Consider the following 14,502-nt stretch of genomic DNA (forward strand, 5'->3'; position numbering starts at 1 on the left):
GTCATGTTGGTTAGTGTCGGTATGTGTGTTAGTTTTGATATGTGTGTTAGTTTGGATATGTGTGTTAGTTTGGATATGTGTGTTAGTGTGGATATGTGTGTTAGTGTGGGTATGTGTGTTAGTTTTGATATGTGTGTACGTTTGGATATGTGTGTTAGTTTGGATATGTGTGTTAATTTGGGTATGTGTGTTAGTGTGGGTATGTGTGTTAGTTTGGGTATTAGTTTGGGTATGTGTGTTAGTTTGGATATGTGTGTTGGTTTGGATATGTGTGTTAATTTGGGTATGTGTGTTAGTGTGGGTATGTGTGTTAGTTTGGGTATTAGTTTGGGTATGTGTGTTAGTTTGGATATGTGTGTTAGTGTGGGTATGTGTGTAAGTTTGGGTATGTGTGTTACTGTGGGCATGTGTGTTAGTGTGGGTATGTGTGTTAGTTTGGATATGTGTGTTAATTTGGGTATGTGTGTTAGTGTGGGTATGTGTGTTAGTTTGGGTATTAGTTTGGGTATGTGTGTTAGTTTGGATATGTGTGTTAGTGTGGGTATGTGTGTAAGTTTGGGTATGTGTGTTAGTTTTGATATGTGTGTAATTTTGGGCATGTGTGTCAGTTTGGAAATGTGTGTACGTTTGGATATGTGTGTTAGTTTGGATATGTGTGTTAGTTTGGATATGTGTGTTAGTGTGGGTATGTGTGTAAGTTTGGATATGTGTGTTAGTTTGGATATGTGTGTTAGTTTGGATATGTGTGTTAGTGTGGGTATGTGTGTAAGTTTGGATATGTGTGTTAGTTTGGATATGTGTGTTAGTTTGGATATGTGTGTTAGTGTGGTCATGTTGGTTAGTGTCGGTATGTGTGTTAGTTTTGATATGTGTGTTAGTTTGGATATGTGTGTTAGTTTGGATATGTGTGTTAGTGTGGATATGTGTGTTAGTGTGGGTATGTGTGTAAGTTTGGATATGTGTGTTAGTTTGGATATGTGTGTTAGTTTGGATATGTGTGTCAGTGTGGGTATGTGTGTTAATTTTGATATGTGTGTTAGTGTGGGTATGTGTGTTAGTGTGGGTATGTGTGTAAGTTTGGATATGTGTGCTAGTTTGGATATGTGTGTTAGTGTGGATATGTGTGTTAGTGTGGGCATGTGTGTTAGTGTGGGTATGTGTGTAAGTTTGGATATGTGTGTAAGTTTGGATATGTGTGTTAGGTTGGATATGTGTGTAAGTTTGGATATGTGTGTTAGTTTGGATATGTGTGTTAGTGTGGGTATGTGTGTTAGTTTGGATATGTGTGTTAGTGTGGATATGTGTGTTAGTGTGGGTATGTGTGTAAGTTTGGATATGTGTGTTAGTTTGGTTATGTGTGTTAGTGTGGGTATGTGTGTAAATTTGGATATGTGTGTTAGTTTGGGTATGTGTGTTAGTTTGGGTATTAGTTTGGGTATGTGTGTTAGTTTGGATATGTGTGTTAGTGTGGGTACGTGTGTTAGTGTGGGTATGTGTGTAAGTTTGGGTATATGTGTTACTGTGGGCATGTGTGTTAGTTTTGATATGTGTGTAATTTTGGGTATATGTGTGAGTTTGGAAATGTGTGTTAGTTTGGGTATTAGTTTATATATATGTGTTAGTTTGGATATGTGTGTTAGTTTGGGTATGTGTGTTAGTTTGGGTATGTGTGTTAGTTTGGGTATGTGTGTTAGTGTGGGTATTAGTTTGGGTATGTGTGTTAGTTTGGGTATGTGTGTAAGTTTGGATATGTGTGTTAGTGTGGGTATGTGTGTAAGTTTGGATATGTGTGTTAGTTTGGGTATGTGCGTTAATTTGGGTATTAATTTGGGTATGTGTGTTAGTGTGGATATGTGTGTTAGTGTGGGTATGTGTGTTATTTTGGATATGTGTGTTAGTGTGGATATGTGTGTTAGTTTGGATATGTGTGTTAGTGTGGATATGTGTGTTAGTGTGGGTATGTGTGTAAGTTTGGATATGTGTGTTAGTGTCGGTATGTGTGTTAGTTTTGATATGTGTGTAAGTTTGGGTATGTGTGTTAGTTTGGGTATTAGTTTGGGTATGTGTGTTAGTTTGGATATGTGTGTTAGTTTGGGTATGTGTGTTAGTTTGGGTATTAGTTTGGGTATGTGTGTTAGTTTGGATATGTGTGTTAGTTTGGATATGTGTGTTAGTGTGGGTATGTGTTTTAGTGTGGATATGTGTGTTAGTGTGGACATGTGTGTTAGTTTTGATATGTGTGTAAGTGTGGATATGTGTGTTAGTTTGGATATTTGTGTTAGTGTGGGTATGTGTGTTAGTGTGGGTATGTGTGTAAGTTTGGATATGTGTGTTAGTGTGGGTACGTGTGTAAGTTTGGATATGTGTGTTAATTTGGATATGTGTGTTAGTTTGGGTATGTGTGTTAGTTTGGGCATTAGTTTGGGTATGTGTGTTAGTTTTGATATGTGTGTTAGTGTGGGTATGTGTGTTAGTTTGGATATGTGTGTTAGTGTGGGTATGTGTGTTAGTGTGGGTATGTGTGTTAGTTTGGGTATTAGTTTGGGTATGTGTGTTAGTTTGGATATGTGTGTTAGTGTGGGTATGTGTGTAAGTTTGGGTATGTGTGTTACTGTGGGCATGTGTGTTAGTTTTGATATTTGTGTAATTTTGGGTATGTGTGTCAGTTTGGAAATGTGTGTTAGTGTGGGTATGTGTGTTAGTTTTGATATGTGTGTACGTTTGGATATGTGTGTTAGTTTGGATATGTGTGTTAATTTGGGTATTAGTTTGGGTATGTGTGTTAGTTTGGATATGTGTGTTAGTGTGGGTATGTGTGTAAGTTTGGTTATGTGTGTTACTGTGGGCATGTGTGTTAGTGTGGGTATGTGTGTTAGTTTGGATATGTGTGTTAATTTGGGTATGTGTGTTAGTGTGGGTATGTGTGTTAGTTTGGGTATTAGTTTGGGTATGTGTGTTAGTTTGGATATGTGTGTTAGTGTGGGTATGTGTGTAAGTTTGGGTATGTGTGTTACTGTGGGCATGTGTGTTAGTTTTGATATGTGTGTAATTTTGGGCATGTGTGTCAGTTTGGAAATGTGTGTACATTTGGATATGTGTGTTAGTTTGGATATGTGTGTTAGTTTGGGTATGTGTGTAAGTTTGGATATGTGTGTTAGTTTGGATATGTGTGTTAGTTTGGATATGTGTGTTAGTTTGGATATGTGTGTTAGTGTGGGTATGTGTGTAAGTTTGGATATGTGTGTTAGTTTGGATATGTGTGTTAGTTTGGATATGTGTGTTAGTGTGGGTATGTGTGTAAGTTTGGATATGTGTGTTAGTTTGGATATGTGTGTTAGTTTGGATATGTGTGTTAGTGTGGTCATGTTGGTTAGTGTCGGTATGTGTGTTACTTTTGATATGTGTGTTAGTTTGGATATGTGTGTTAGTTTGGATATGTGTGTTAGTGTGGATATGTGTGTTAGTGTGGGTATGTGTGTTAGTTTTGATATGTGTGTACGTTTGGATATGTGTGTTAGTTTGGATATGTGTGTTAATTTGGGTATGTGTGTTAGTGTGGGTATGTGTGTTAGTTTGGGTATTAGTTTGGGTATGTGTGTTAGTTTGGATATGTGTGTTGGTTTGGATATGTGTGTTAATTTGGGTATGTGTGTTAGTGTGGGTATGTGTGTTAGTTTGGGTATTAGTTTGGGTATGTGTGTTAGTTTGGATATGTGTGTTAGTGTGGGTATGTGTGTAAGTTTGGGTATGTGTGTTACTGTGGGCATGTGTGTTAGTGTGGGTATGTGTGTTAGTTTGGATATGTGTGTTAATTTGGGTATGTGTGTTAGTGTGGGTATGTGTGTTAGTTTGGGTATTAGTTTGGGTATGTGTGTTAGTTTGGATATGTGTGTTAGTGTGGGTATGTGTGTAAGTTTGGGTATGTGTGTTAGTTTTGATATGTGTGTAATTTTGGGCATGTGTGTCAGTTTGGAAATGTGTGTACGTTTGGATATGTGTGTTAGTTTGGATATGTGTGTTAGTTTGGATATGTGTGTTAGTGTGGGTATGTGTGTAAGTTTGGGTATGTGTGTTACTGTGGGCATGTGTGTTAGTGTGGGTATGTGTGTTAGTTTGGATATGTGTGTTAATTTGGGTATGTGTGTTAGTGTGGGTATGTGTGTTAGTTTGGGTATTAGTTTGGGTATGTGTGTTAGTTTGGATATGTGTGTTAGTGTGGGTATGTGTGTAAGTTTGGGTATGTGTGTTACTGTGGGCATGTGTGTTAGTTTTGATATGTGTGTAATTTTGGGCATGTGTGTCAGTTTGGAAATGTGTGTACATTTGGATATGTGTGTTAGTTTGGATATGTGTGTTAGTTTGGGTATGTGTGTAAGTTTGGATATGTGTGTTAGTTTGGATATGTGTGTTAGTTTGGATATGTGTGTTAGTGTGGGTATGTGTGTAAGTTTGGATATGTGTGTTAGTTTGGATATGTGTGTTAGTTTGGATATGTGTGTTAGTGTGGGTATGTGTGTAAGTTTGGATATGTGTGTTAGTTTGGATATGTGTGTTAGTTTGGATATGTGTGTTAGTGTGGTCATGTTGGTTAGTGTCGGTATGTGTGTTAGTTTTGATATGTGTGTTAGTTTGGATATGTGTGTTAGTTTGGATATGTGTGTTAGTGTGGATATGTGTGTTAGTGTGGGTATGTGTGTTAGTTTTGATATGTGTGTACGTTTGGATATGTGTGTTAGTTTGGATATGTGTGTTAATTTGGGTATGTGTGTTAGTGTGGGTATGTGTGTTAGTTTGGGTATTAGTTTGGGTATGTGTGTTAGTTTGGATATGTGTGTTGGTTTGGATATGTGTGTTAATTTGGGTATGTGTGTTAGTGTGGGTATGTGTGTTAGTTTGGGTATTAGTTTGGATATGTGTGTTAGTTTGGATATGTGTGTTAGTGTGGGTATGTGTGTAAGTTTGGGTATGTGTGTTACTGTGGGCATGTGTGTTAGTGTGGGTATGTGTGTTAGTTTGGATATGTGTGTTAATTTGGGTATGTGTGTTAGTGTGGGTATGTGTGTTAGTTTGGGTATTAGTTTGGGTATGTGTGTTAGTTTGGATATGTGTGTTAGTGTGGGTATGTGTGTAAGTTTGGGTATGTGTGTTAGTTTTGATATGTGTGTAATTTTGGGCATGTGTGTCAGTTTGGAAATGTGTGTACGTTTGGATATGTGTGTTAGTTTGGATATGTGTGTTAGTTTGGATATGTGTGTTAGTGTGGGTATGTGTGTAAGTTTGGATATGTGTGTTAGTTTGGATATGTGTGTTAGTTTGGATATGTGTGTTAGTGTGGGTATGTGTGTAAGTTTGGATATGTGTGTTAGTTTGGATATGTGTGTTAGTTTGGATATGTGTGTTAGTGTGGTCATGTTGGTTAGTGTCGGTATGTGTGTTAGTTTTGATATGTGTGTTAGTTTGGATATGTGTGTTAGTTTGGATATGTGTGTTAGTGTGGATATGTGTGTTAGTGTGGGTATGTGTGTAAGTTTGGATATGTGTGTTAGTTTGGATATGTGTGTTAGTTTGGATATGTGTGTCAGTGTGGGTATGTGTGTTAATTTTGATATGTGTGTTAGTGTGGGTATGTGTGTTAGTGTGGGTATGTGTGTAAGTTTGGATATGTGTGTTAGTTTGGATATTTGTGTTAGTTTGGATATGTGTGTTAGTGTGGGTATGTGTGTTAGTTTGGATATGTGTGTAAGTTTGGATATGTGTGCTAGTTTGGATATGTGTGTTAGTGTGGATATGTGTGTTAGTGTGGGCATGTGTGTTAGTGTGGGTATGTGTGTAAGTTTGGATATGTGTGTAAGTTTGGATATGTGTGTTAGGTTGGATATGTGTGTAAGTTTGGATATGTGTGTTAGTTTGGATATGTGTGTTAGTGTGGGTATGTGTGTTAGTTTGGATATGTGTGTTAGTGTGGATATGTGTGTTAGTGTGGGTATGTGTGTAAGTTTGGATATGTGTGTTAGTTTGGTTATGTGTGTTAGTGTGGGTATGTGTGTAAATTTGGATATGTGTGTTAGTTTGGGTATGTGTGTTAGTTTGGGTATTAGTTTGGGTATGTGTGTTAGTTTGGATATGTGTGTTAGTGTGGGTACGTGTGTTAGTGTGGGTATGTGTGTAAGTTTGGGTATATGTGTTACTGTGGGCATGTGTGTTAGTTTTGATATGTGTGTAATTTTGGGTATATGTGTGAGTTTGGAAATGTGTGTTAGTTTGGGTATTAGTTTATATATATGTGTTAGTTTGGATATGTGTGTTAGTTTGGGTATGTGTGTTAGTTTGGGTATGTGTGTTAGTTTGGGTATGTGTGTTAGTGTGGGTATTAGTTTGGGTATGTGTGTTAGTTTGGGTATGTGTGTAAGTTTGGATATGTGTGTTAGTGTGGGTATGTGTGTAAGTTTGGATATGTGTGTTAGTTTGGGTATGTGCGTTAATTTGGGTATGTGTGTTAGTGTGGGTATGTGTGTTAGTTTTGATATTTGTGTAATTTTGGGTATGTGTGTCAGTTTGGAAATATGTGTTAGTGTGGGTATGTGTGTTAGTTTTGATATGTGTGTACGTTTGGATATGTGTGTTAGTTTGGATATGTGTGTTAATTTGGGTATGTGTGTTAGTGTGGGTATGTGTGTTAGTGTGGGTATTAGTTTGGGTATGTGTGTTAGTTTGGATATGTGTGTTAGTGTGGGTATGTGTGTAAGTTTGGGTATGTGTGTTATTGTGGGCATGTGTGTTAGTGTGGGTATGTGTGTTAGTTTGGATATGTGTGTTAGTTTGGATATGTGTGTTAGTGTGGGTATGTGTGTAAGTTTGGATATGTGTGTTAGTTTGGATATGTGTGTTAGTTTGGGTATGTGTGTTAGTGTGGGTATTAGTTTGGGTATGTGTGTTAGTTTGGATATGTGTGTTAGTGTGGGTATGTGTGTAAGTTTGGGTATGTGTGTTACTGTGGGCATGTGTGTTAGTTTTGATATGTGTGTAATTTTGGGCATGTGTGTCAGTTTGGAAATGTGTGTTAGTGTGGGTATGTGTGTTAGTTTTGATATGTGTGTACGTTTGGATATGTGTGTTAGTTTGGATATGTGTGTAAGTTTGGGTATGTGTGTAAGTTTGGATATGTGTGTTAGTTTGGATATGTGTGTTAGTTTGGATATGTGTGTTAGTGTGGGTATGTGTGTAAGTTTGGGTATGTGTGTTACTGTGGGCATGTGTGTTAGTTTTGATATTTGTGTAATTTTGGGTATGTGTGTCAGTTTGGAAATGTGTGTTAGTGTGGGTATGTGTGTTAGTTTTGATATGTGTGTACGTTTGGATATGTGTGTTAGTTTGGATATGTGTGTTAATTTGGGTATTAGTTTGGGTATGTGTGTTAGTTTGGATATGTGTGTTAGTGTGGGTATGTGTGTAAGTTTGGGTATGTGTGTTACTGTGGGCATGTGTGTTAGTGTGGGTATGTGTGTTAGTTTGGATATGTGTGTTAATTTGGGTATGTGTGTTAGTGTGGGTATGTGTGTTAGTTTGGGTATTAGTTTGGGTATGTGTGTTAGTTTGGATATGTGTGTTAGTGTGGGTATGTGTGTAAGTTTGGGTATGTGTGTTACTGTGGGCATGTGTGTTAGTTTTGATATGTGTGTAATTTTGGGCATGTGTGTCAGTTTGGAAATGTGTGTACATTTGGATATGTGTGTTAGTTTGGATATGTGTGTTAGTTTGGGTATGTGTGTAAGTTTGGATATGTGTGTTAGTTTGGATATGTGTGTTAGTTTGGATATGTGTGTTAGTTTGGATATGTGTGTTAGTGTGGGTATGTGTGTAAGTTTGGATATGTGTGTTAGTTTGGATATGTGTGTTAGTTTGGATATGTGTGTTAGTGTGGGTATGTGTGTAAGTTTGGATATGTGTGTTAGTTTGGATATGTGTGTTAGTTTGGATATGTGTGTTAGTGTGGTCATGTTGGTTAGTGTCGGTATGTGTGTTAGTTTTGATATGTGTGTTAGTTTGGATATGTGTGTTAGTTTGGATATGTGTGTTAGTGTGGATATGTGTGTTAGTGTGGGTATGTGTGTTAGTTTTGATATGTGTGTACGTTTGGATATGTGTGTTAGTTTGGATATGTGTGTTAATTTGGGTATGTGTGTTAGTGTGGGTATGTGTGTTAGTTTGGGTATTAGTTTGGGTATGTGTGTTAGTTTGGATATGTGTGTTGGTTTGGATATGTGTGTTAATTTGGGTATGTGTGTTAGTGTGGGTATGTGTGTTAGTTTGGGTATTAGTTTGGGTATGTGTGTTAGTTTGGATATGTGTGTTAGTGTGGGTATGTGTGTTAGTTTGGGTATTAGTTTGGGTATGTGTGTTAGTTTGGATATGTGTGTTAGTGTGGGTATGTGTGTAAGTTTGGGTATGTGTGTTAGTTTTGATATGTGTGTAATTTTGGGCATGTGTGTCAGTTTGGAAATGTGTGTACGTTTGGATATGTGTGTTAGTTTGGATATGTGTGTTAGTTTGGATATGTGTGTTAGTGTGGGTATGTGTGTAAGTTTGGGTATGTGTGTTACTGTGGGCATGTGTGTTAGTGTGGGTATGTGTGTTAGTTTGGATATGTGTGTTAATTTGGGTATGTGTGTTAGTGTGGGTATGTGTGTTAGTTTGGGTATTAGTTTGGGTATGTGTGTTAGTTTGGATATGTGTGTTAGTGTGGGTATGTGTGTAAGTTTGGGTATGTGTGTTACTGTGGGCATGTGTGTTAGTTTTGATATGTGTGTAATTTTGGGCATGTGTGTCAGTTTGGAAATGTGTGTACATTTGGATATGTGTGTTAGTTTGGATATGTGTGTTAGTTTGGGTATGTGTGTAAGTTTGGATATGTGTGTTAGTTTGGATATGTGTGTTAGTTTGGATATGTGTGTTAGTTTGGATATGTGTGTTAGTGTGGGTATGTGTGTAAGTTTGGATATGTGTGTTAGTTTGGATATGTGTGTTAGTTTGGATATGTGTGTTAGTGTGGGTATGTGTGTAAGTTTGGATATGTGTGTTAGTTTGGATATGTGTGTTAGTTTGGATATGTGTGTTAGTGTGGGTATGTGTGTAAGTTTGGATATGTGTGTTAGTTTGGATATGTGTGTTAGTTTGGATATGTGTGTTAGTGTGGTCATGTTGGTTAGTGTCGGTATGTGTGTTAGTTTTGATATGTGTGTTAGTTTGGATATGTGTGTTAGTTTGGATATGTGTGTTAGTGTGGATATGTGTGTTAGTGTGGGTATGTGTGTTAGTTTTGATATGTGTGTACGTTTGGATATGTGTGTTAGTTTGGATATGTGTGTTAATTTGGGTATGTGTGTTAGTGTGGGTATGTGTGTTAGTTTGGGTATTAGTTTGGGTATGTGTGTTAGTTTGGATATGTGTGTTGGTTTGGATATGTGTGTTAATTTGGGTATGTGTGTTAGTGTGGGTATGTGTGTAAGTTTGGGTATGTGTGTTACTGTGGGCATGTGTGTTAGTGTGGGTATGTGTGTTAGTTTGGATATGTGTGTTAATTTGGGTATGTGTGTTAGTGTGGGTATGTGTGTTAGTTTGGGTATTAGTTTGGGTATGTGTGTTAGTTTGGATATGTGTGATAGTGTGGGTATGTGTGTAAGTTTGGGTATGTGTGTTAGTTTTGATATGTGTGTAATTTTGGGCATGTGTGTCAGTTTGGAAATGTGTGTACGTTTGGATATGTGTGTTAGTTTGGATATGTGTGTTAGTTTGGATATGTGTGTTAGTGTGGGTATGTGTGTAAGTTTGGATATGTGTGTTAGTTTGGATATGTGTGTTAGTTTGGATATGTGTGTTAGTGTGGGTATGTGTGTAAGTTTGGATATGTGTGTTAGTTTGGATATGTGTGTTAGTTTGGATATGTGTGTTAGTGTGGTCATGTTGGTTAGTGTCGGTATGTGTGTTAGTTTTGATATGTGTGTTAGTTTGGATATGTGTGTTAGTTTGGATATGTGTGTTAGTGTGGATATGTGTGTTAGTGTGGGTATGTGTGTAAGTTTGGATATGTGTGTTAGTTTGGATATGTGTGTTAGTTTGGATATGTGTGTCAGTGTGGGTATGTGTGTAAATTTTGATATGTGTGTTAGTGTGGGTATGTGTGTTAGTGTGGGTATGTGTGTAAGTTTGGATATGTGTGTTAGTTTGGATATGTGTGTTAGTTTGGATATGTGTGTTAGTGTGGGTATGTGTGTTAGTTTGGATATGTGTGTAAGTTTGGATATGTGTGCTAGTTTGGATATGTGTGTTAGTGTGGATATGTGTGTTAGTGTGGGCATGTGTGTTAGTGTGGGTATGTGTGTAAGTTTGGATATGTGTGTTAGTGTGGGTACGTGTGTAAGTTTGGATATGTGTGTTAATTTGGATATGTGTGTTAGTTTGGGTATGTGTGTTAGTTTGGGTATGTGTGTTAGTGTGGGTATGTGTGTTAGTTTGGATATGTGTGTTAGTGTGGGTATGTGTGTTAGTGTGGGTATGTGTGTTAGTTTGGGTATTAGTTTGGGTATGTGTGTTAGTTTGGATATGTGTGTTAGTGTGGGTATGTGTGTTAGTTTGGATATGTGTGTTAGTGTGGGTATGTGTGTTAGTGTGGGTATGTGTGTTAGTTTGGGTATTAGTTTGGGTATGTGTGTTAGTTTGGATATGTGTGTTAGTGTGGGTATGTGTGTAAGTTTGGGTATGTGTGTTACTGTGGGCATGTGTGTTAGTTTTGATATTTGTGTAATTTTGGGTATGTGTGTCAGTTTGGAAATGTGTGTTAGTGTGGGTATGTGTGTTAGTGTGGGTATGTGTATAAGTTTGGATATGTGTGTTAGTTTGGATATGTGTGTAAGTTTGGATATGTGTGTTAGTTTGAATATGTGTGTTAGTTTGGGTATTAGTTTATATATATGTGTTAGTGTGGATATGTGTGTTAGTGTGGGTATGTGTGTAAGTTTGGATATGTGTGTTAGTTCGGGTATGTGTGTTAGTTTGGGTATGTGTGTAAGTTTGGATATGTGTGTTAGTGTGGGTATGTGTGTAAGTTTGGATATGTGTGTTAGTTCGGGTATGTGTGTTAGTTTGGGTATGTGTGTTAGTGTGGGTATGTGTGTTAGTGTGGGTATGTGTGGTAGTTTGGGTATGTGTGTTAGTTTGGGTATGTGTGTAAGTTTGGATATTTATGTTAGTTTGGGCATGTGTGTTAGTTTGGGTATGTGCGTTAATTTGGGTATGTGTGTTAGTGTGGATATGTGTGTTAGTGTGGGTATGTGTGTTATTTTGGATATGTGTATTAGTGTGGATATGTGTGTTAGTTTGGATATGTGTGTTAGTGTGGATATGTGTGTTAGTGTGGGTATGTGTGTAAGTTTGGATATGTGTGTTAGTTTGGATATGTGTGTTAGTTTGGATATGTGTGTTAGTGTGGGTATGTTGGTTAGTGTCGGTATGTGTGTTAGTTTTGATATGTGTGTAAGTTTGGGTATGTGTGTTAGTTTGGGTATTAGTTTGGGTATGTGTGTTAGTTTGGATATGTGTGTTAGTTTGGGTATGTGTGTTAGTTTGGGTATTAGTTTGGGTATGTGTGTTAGTTTGGATATGTGTGTTAGTTTGGATATGTGTGTTAGTGTGGGTATGTGTGTTAGTGTGGATATGTGTGTTAGTGTGGACATGTGTGTTAGTTTTGATATGTGTGAAAGTGTGGATATGTGTGTTAGTTTGGATATTTGTGTTAGTGTGGGTATGTGTGTTAGTGTGGGTATGTGTGTAAGTTTGGATATGTGTGTTAGTGTGGGTACGTGTGTAAGTTTGGGTATGTGTGTTACTGTGGGCATGTGTGTTAGTGTGGGTATGTGTGTTAGTTTGGATATGTGTGTTAATTTGGGTATGTGTGTTAGTGTGGGTATGTGTGTTAGTTTGGGTATTAGTTTGGGTATGTGTGTTAGTTTGGATATGTGTGTTAGTGTGGGTATGTGTGTAAGTTTGGGTATGTGTGTTACTGTGGGCATGTGTGTTAGTTTTGATATGTGTGTAATTTTGGGCATGTCTGTCAGTTTGGAAATGTGTGTACATTTGGATATGTGTGTTAGTTTGGATATGTGTGTTAGTTTGGGTATGTGTGTAAGTTTGGATATGTGTGTTAGTTTGGATATGTGTGTTAGTTTGGATATGTGTGTTAGTTTGGATATGTGTGTTAGTGTGGGTATGTGTGTAAGTTTGGATATGTGTGTTAGTTTGGATATGTGTGTTAGTTTGGATATGTGTGTTAGTGTGGGTATGTGTGTAAGTTTGGATATGTGTGTTAGTTTGGATATGTGTGTTAGTTTGGATATGTGTGTTAGTGTGGTCATGTTGGTTAGTGTCGGTATGTGTGTTAGTTTTGATATGTGTGTTAGTTTGGATATGTGTGTTAGTTTGGATATGTGTGTTAGTGTGGATATGTGTGTTAGTGTGGGTATGTGTGTTAGTTTTGATATGTGTGTACGTTTGGATATGTGTGTTAGTTTGGATATGTGTGTTAATTTGGGTATGTGTGTTAGTGTGGGTATGTGTGTTAGTTTGGGTATTAGTTTGGGTATGTGTGTTAGTTTGGATATGTGTGTTGGTTTGGATATGTGTGTTAATTTGGGTATGTGTGTTAGTGTGGGTATGTGTGTTAGTTTGGGTATTAGTTTGGGTATGTGTGTTAGTTTGGATATGTGTGTTAGTGTGGGTATGTGTGTAAGTTTGGGTATGTGTGTTACTGTGGGCATGTGTGTTAGTGTGGGTATGTGTGTTAGTTTGGATATGTGTGTTAATTTGGGTATGTGTGTTAGTGTGGGTATGTGTGTTAGTTTGGGTATTAGTTTGGGTATGTGTGTTAGTTTGGATATGTGTGTTAGTGTGGGTATGTGTGTAAGTTTGGGTATGTGTGTTAGTTTTGATATGTGTGTAATTTTGGGCATGTGTGTCAGTTTGGAAATGTGTGTACGTTTGGATATGTGTGTTAGTTTGGATATGTGTGTTAGTTTGGATATGTGTGTTAGTGTGGGTATGTGTGTAAGTTTGGATATGTGTGTTAGTTTGGATATGTGTGTTAGTTTGGATATGTGTGTTAGTGTGGGTATGTGTGTAAGTTTGGATATGTGTGTTAGTTTGGATATGTGTGTTAGTTTGGATATGTGTGTTAGTGTGGTCATGTTGGTTAGTGTCGGTATGTGTGTTAGTTTTGATATGTGTGTTAGTTCGGATATGTGTGTTAGTTTGGATATGTGTGTTAGTGTGGATATGTGTGTTAGTGTGGGTATGTGTGTAAGTTTGGATATGTGTGTTAGTTTGGATATGTGTGTTAGTTTGGATATGTGTGTCAGTGTGGGTATGTGTGTTAATTTTGATATGTGTGTTAGTGTGGGTATGTGTGTTAGTGTGGGTATGTGTGTAAGTTTGGATATGTGTGTTAGTTTGGATATTTGTGTTAGTTTGGATATGTGTGTTAGTGTGGGTATGTGTGTTAGTTTGGATATGTGTGTAAGTTTGGATATGTGTGCTAGTTTGGATATGTGTGTTAGTGTGGATATGTGTGTTAGTGTGGGCATGTGTGTTAGTGTGGGTATGTGTGTAAGTTTGGATATGTGTGTAAGTTTGGATATGTGTGTTAGGTTGGATATGTGTGTAAGTTTGGATATGTGTGTTAGTTTGGATATGTGTGTTAGTGTGGGTATGTGTGTTAGTTTGGATATGTGTGTTAGTGTGGATATGTGTGTTAGTGTGGGTATGTGTGTAAGTTTGGATATGTGTGTTAGTTTGGTTATGTGTGTTAGTGTGGGTATGTGTGTAAATTTGGATATGTGTGTTAGTTTGGGTATGTGTGTTAGTTTGGGTATTAGTTTGGGTATGTGTGTTAGTTTGGATATGTGTGTTAGTGTGGGTACGTGTGTTAGTGTGGGTATGTGTGTAAGTTTGGGTATATGTGTTACTGTGGGCATGTGTGTTAGTTTTGATATGTGTGTAATTTTGGGTATATGTGTGAGTTTGGAAATGTGTGTTAGTTTGGGTATTAGTTTATATATATGTGTTAGTTTGGATATGTGTGTTAGTTTGGGTATGTGTGTTAGTTTGGGTATGTGTGTTAGTTTGGGTATGTGTGTTAGTGTGGGTATTAGTTTGGGTATGTGTGTTAGTTTGGGTATGTGTGTAAGTTTGGATATGTGTGTTAGTGTGGGTATGTGTGTAAGTTTGGATATGTGTGTTAGTTTGGGTATGTGCGTTAATTTGGGTATGTGTGTTAGTGTGGGTATGTGTGTTAGTTTTGATATTTGTGTAATTTTGGGTATGTGTGTCAGTTTGGAAATATGTGTTAGTGTGGGTATGTGTGTTAGTTTTGATATGTGTGTACGTTTGGATATGTGTGTTAGTTTGGATATGTGTGTTAATTTGGGTATGTGTGTTAGTGTGGGTATGTGTGTT

Source organism: Lampris incognitus, chromosome 20 (assembly GCF_029633865.1).
Source record: "Lampris incognitus isolate fLamInc1 chromosome 20, fLamInc1.hap2, whole genome shotgun sequence".
Lineage (NCBI taxonomy): Eukaryota > Metazoa > Chordata > Actinopteri > Lampriformes > Lampridae > Lampris > Lampris incognitus.